Here is a 6,311-nt window from a genome sequence, read left to right on the forward strand (position 1 = left end):
GTCCCACCTGAACGCTCACATCCTTTTAATTATGTTTGAAATTATGAACATTGCTCAACATCATGAAAATTAAACCTTATTTTCAATAAGCAATCCTGAAAAATATTTGGGGGTGCTTAACTTTTTTCCAGGTGTATATATATTTCTTAGAAAGAAGTCTCAAGTTGACATTGTGTTATGTGTCTATTCCTCTGAAGCATATATGTTGTACTTTATGCTTCCATTCCCTGCCTTCAATACTATCCTCTCTTGAAATCTGCTGTGTACCGAGGATCTTATCGAATACGATGAATTGAGGGGAGACATATTGAAATCGCTTGTGAATTTTGGCATATCTAGTTATATCATCCTTTAATAATATATCGTTTGATTGAAACTTTCGCATAAATCTACACAAAGGCTATATACCTACGCAACGCCGCCCATAATTTTCAACTGATAGACTACAGGGAAAGAAACCAGTAAATAGTAGCCACCGCCAAATCTTAGGTTAATCTTGTCTCATCGAATAATACAATTTGACCTTATGTCTTTTGCGCACTCACGATTCCAAAACGCAGAGTACGTTTATACGGCAATATAAAGCGAACCATGAACCCTGGGATTCACAATTCGGGTACATTGACCACTGGCCACGCAAGGCCCTTTACGATATTAACAAAAAATATTCGTTCTCATCTCGTCAAAATAGCAAGTTCATCATGCTCATTAACAAGTAGAATGAAATTTAAACCTGCCTCCCAAATCTGTGAATGATGACCATCGTGACGAACATAATTGTCACTTAAATTTGCCAGTAATTAAAAACCTTTGATCCAACTTTTTGTGTATTGGTTGCCCTTTGCTTCCCATAAGTGACTTATATTTACATAAGTACTAGAAAATGTATCTACGCATCCCGCGGTACTTAGCTGGTTTCACGGGGATGGCGTGCGCGTGCGTCATTATCCAGGGGATCAGTAAATTTACCCGTGTTCCGCGCTGCATGAAACGTCATTTTCGTTTGCTGTCAGTCTCACGAAGTAGAAACTGAAATGGCTACCAAACTCAAACCGGTTATCTGATTGCTTATCCATTTCAATTCGATATTTAGGGACCCTCATAAGTTTTTCTACCAAATTTAATCGAAATTGGCTCAGCAAATCCTTCACAATAACTTATGACGTCAAGACATCAGATGAACAGATGGACAATTCTTTTAAATAATATAAATTGGAAAAAAAAATGTAGCAGGAACTTTAATAATTAATTATCCTAAATTATTCAGCGGACAGGTTGTATGAAATTCAGGTCAATTGTAAAATATACCGTTAATACCTCTTTTACAGTTCTTATGTTCCATATAAGAAAATATGTCCAAACAATGAACTGGCTCTATTAATTAAGCTGGAACTCGGTGTTTACGAGAAAGACTCTCATTTGTAAGAAAATCTGCATTTATTTTAGTGCTATTTAAGATTTTTGAAAATATTAAACAGCTACGTTACACTAATGGATTTGACTTCGTTCATGTCTTCACATTTTCACACACACACACACACACACTCTAGTCTGGAGCATATCTTTACAAACAATAAGTTTATAGAAATCGATAAAAAACATTTTGTCCTGTTTTATAAAAATTATTAGTCTTTACGCCCGAACATTCTTTATTCTAGATTTATGTTTTAAAATGCATCTTTGTTGAATCTATAAATAAATTATTTTTACAGATAACAGTTGTTTACCAGTAAATGATCAGGTAAAAAGTACAAGAAGAAGATGATAACCTTGACAACCCAACCAAGCGGTCGTATAAAATGATGAAACACCTCTATGGCAAAATTCACGAATTTTAAGGACACGAGCTTATGAAAACAGGCATTATTTGTTCCTATTGATGTGTAATATCGGTACTTTGCTGTGTAAAGTATTCAAGAGAATATTAGCACCAGGATACTCTATTTTAAAACTGACACCGTGAATCCCTGTTCCGAAACGTTATATAATATTTCTCATGATAATTCAATTCCTGTACAGTTCATTTATTATCACTTAAGTTTTCAATCAAGTACATAAGAAAGACCTGCAGGTTCGTGATTATTTGTAACCATAGTTGAAACTGCTGGTCAAATCATCAAATCTTCTTCGTATATATCTGAGACATAGTGGCTGAGAACATGAAGGTCTTATAATTATATATTTTTTCTTTGAAGTTCAAGTTTGAACAAGTATTTTAATAATTCATTTCCTCACATTTTCATGGACCATATCATAATTTCATGGTCTTACCATAAAAATGGGGTTTACTTTGTGAAAATAATGTATTATCCAAAATAACTACGCTATTTCCAATGTCAAGTTTTCAAATTTACATTTTTGCCATTTTCAACGAAAATTATTATCCCTCGAAGATCTTTTTTTTTTTAACTTAAAATTTAAAGCTCTTCTTTTAAAACTTTTAGCTGTTAAAATAAGTTAAATTAATTCTTCATATTACTGAATAAGTTTTGTTTTAACCACAAAGGAAATTTAAAAGACTTTCGTACACAAAAAAATCAGTTGTCCTTAATTAAGTAGTTTTTCTAAAGATTTGTCTGCTAATTTATGGAATGAGGTTGTTGTTTGTAATTAAGCACAAAGCTATACAAAGGGCTATCTGTGCTCTGCCCACCACGGGTATCAAAACCAGGTTTCTAGCGGTAAAAGTCCGCAGACATACCGCTGTCCAACTGGGGGGCTTATGGATTGAGAGTCTGACTCAGACTCTGAGTAGTCTGTGTGCAAGGTGATTTACCATGTTAAAATTAAAAATACCTTTACAGTTTTCACATTTAATATGCATAATCCCGAGAACCTCCTAAATAAATATCAAAAGTTATTTTTCAACAAAACTTCTGTTTTTTCAATACCACTCTTGCACTGCATGTACTCCAAAGCCAATATTTGTGATACAAATGTCGTTTGTTCTTCCGGTACTGACGTAGCAATGTTGTGTTGTTATGCTTTTAATACCATTGGTGTAGCCGAATTGTCATTTATTACTTGGTTGGGCCCGGCATGACCAGGTGATTAGGGCGCTCGATTCGCAATCTGCAGGTCGCGGGTTCGAATCTCCGTCACACCAAACATGCTCGCCCTTTCAGCCGTGGGGGCGTTATAATGTGACGGTCAATCCCACTATTCGTTGGTAAAAGAGTAGCCCAAGAGTTGGCGGTGGGTAGCGATGACTAGCTGCCTTCCCTCTATTCTTACACTGCTAAATTAGGGACGGCTAGCGCAGATAGCCCTCGTGTAGCTTTGCGCGAAATTCAAAACAAACAAACAATTACTTGGCCTGGGGAGTTGACTTCCTAGCTTCCCTCTAGTCTTTCACTGCAAAATTAGGGACAACTAGTGCAGATAGCTACCATGTATCTTTGCGGGAAATTCAAATGCAATGCACTGTCTACACACATAGCAACAGCCATCACAGAAACCAAGAACGTGGAATATGCTATAGAGTACAAATGTGAACACATCTCCTAATTCGTACTGATTATCTATGCTTATGATATTTTAACAATAATTTGTTTAATAGATAACAATAAAATTGTTAGAAACTAGTTAAGTGATAACACGATTAATTACCAACTCTTCTAGGATAAAATAATAGTTAAATAAGAATAAATGCAATATTTTTAAACTAGGAAAATAGTTTAATAACAATAAATTTAACATTTTCTAAAATATGAGAATAGTTAAACAGGAATTAATTTAATATTTTAACTAGGAAAATAATTTAATAACAATAAATTTAACATTTTCTAAAATATGAGAATAGTTAAATAAGAATAAATGCAATATTTTTAAACTAGGAAAATAGTTTAATAACAATAAATTTAACATTTTCTAAAATATGAGAATAGTTAAACAGGAATTAATTTAATATTTTGTAAAATAGGAAATTAGTGAGAATAAACTTAATGCTTTCTAAGATAGGTAAATGGTTGAGTAAGAATAATTATCGCGTTTTCTCAAGTAAAAGAATGGTTAGAATCTTTACTCTAGCATGCTAAGAGCTCTTTTGACATCCTTTGGTCATTTATGACCTTGACTAACCTCTTACTTAACGCGAAATTAACTCAGAAACTCAAATGAGCACAAATTCCAACATTAAGGGAGAACTTAGACAGCTGTTAAAATTTAACTGACTTTTAAAATTAAAGTGTTAAATGTGCCCTCGATTTGGTTGAAGCTTACATCTCTAACAGACACACGTGCACAAGTGAATTGTATAACGCATGCGCAGGCGACAAATACATGTTGTCAGAAGTCTACTCTTTATTTCAAATGAATATTTTTTTTACCTTTTCACGTTCGAAAATTAAGTATATTCACGAAACTCTTGGATTATTTATTTTGTCTAATATAGTATAGTCTGTTAATTCTAATGTACATTTTTATTTATCAAACTTTATTTCAAAGAAAACGTGTTGTCTTACTATTGAATTAATCAGCAATCTTCATTAAAGAAATGAAGATTGAAAGAACGCTACAGTAAAGTTTTCGTTATCGTTTTTGATATGGAGATATAAAGGAAGAAACAAGAAGCAGAGGTATATTAAGAAAAGGAAATACAAATATTTCGATCAACGCATAATGACGTACAAACCCTCTAGCTCTCCAGCTCCAACTCTCCATGTGATTCCATGCAAACGTCTATTTTTTTTATCGAAACTCCCTTCTGGATATAGCTGTTTCTGACACTAGATTTATCATACGCTGTTCAGCCGACTCCATCTTCGAATTTTTGTTTTCCTCTTCAGTCTGAACTTCATCTTATTCCACCCAACATCTCTTTGTTTATAAGTACATTTCATTCATTGGCGGTGTCACTATTGACACGATTTTATTCTCTCATTGCCAACCCCACTATTTCATGGCAAACACCTACACATCATACTGAAACAATGATAAAGGAGTAATGCGACAAGAAGAAAGCAAGGGAAAAAACTAACAACATCTTACCATGCGTTCTATCTAACATATTGTATTCGTTTGTAAAAAAGTTTGATAGGTTAAGGAAACAACTACTCTTTTATTGAACCGTGCTGATTCAACCGTACATAGATCACCGTATCGATAAACGCAATATATCACATAGCAAGTGAAGGAAAATGAGGAGTTTGAGTCTGTTTTTCGTATGAATGAATTCTTCAATAAAATACATTTCGTGTGGGAGTAATGCACCAATTGGTAAACCAATAAGCGTATATATCTGTCAAATATCAGCACCTAAAATACAATTAACGAAAATTTATTTCAAACTGTTCAATAGCAGCAAGTATAATTCACGAATCTTCTAACTAGAGTTATGATATTAGCCTGCGTGCTCGATTCATTAGCTACGCTGGTCAACAGTGAGACGAAAACAATTCAACGAAAGGAGCTGGAAGCTTACTCAACAAATATTGAAGTTGGAAGTTATTTTGGAAGTTACTTTCTTATCATTAACTTATCAATTCTACGAATTCAACAAAAGATTCATTTATCTCCTCTTCATAACTTAGTGTCAAATTTAGAATTATAGCTCTGAAGAACTTTGTCTCGGGCTGGACATTAAATCACACTATGGTTTGTTTGTTAAGCTACACGAGGGATATCTGCTCTAGCCGTCCCTTGAGGGAAGGCAGCTAGTCATCACCACCGACTGCCAACTCTTCCGCTACTCTTTTTACCAACGAATATAGCATGTCACATTATAACGCCCCACGGAAAGGTCGAGCATGTTTGGTGGGACGGGGATTCGAACCCGCGACCTGCAGACTGCGAGTCGAGAGCCCTAACCGCTTGGCCATGCTATGGAGATTATTTCTACGGAAAATTGGGATAGGATCAGAATATTTTTTAAACAATATATACTTATAAGCGAAAATGTTTGGTCGATTTGGGAGAGTCAGCTTGGTTCCCAAGCTAGTCTACCAGTTGATTTTCAGATGAACATATAAATACAGTATAAAAAAGTAACGAAACACATGAAATTATAATGACTCGTGACTCTTTTAAGAATTATTCATAACATCCGTAGGGGAAAAAACACATTAATATGCATGAATAAAAAGCGTGTTTAAAAACTTTACACTAGGAGCTCATGTTTCTTTGTTTTAGGATTTTTGAGCAAAGTACCAAAAAAGCTATTTACTTTAGCCGTCCCCAATTTTGAGACTCTCGCTGGCTCAGAGGTAAGTTTGAAGTTTACTAACACTAAAATCAGGGATAGATACCCATGGTGAGCACAGCACAGGTAACCCATTGTGCAGCTCTGTGCTTAACAATAACCAAACCCCAAT

This window comes from Limulus polyphemus, unplaced genomic scaffold (assembly GCF_000517525.1).
Source record: "Limulus polyphemus unplaced genomic scaffold, Limulus_polyphemus-2.1.2 Scaffold23, whole genome shotgun sequence".
Classification (NCBI taxonomy): Eukaryota; Metazoa; Arthropoda; class Merostomata; order Xiphosura; family Limulidae; genus Limulus; species Limulus polyphemus.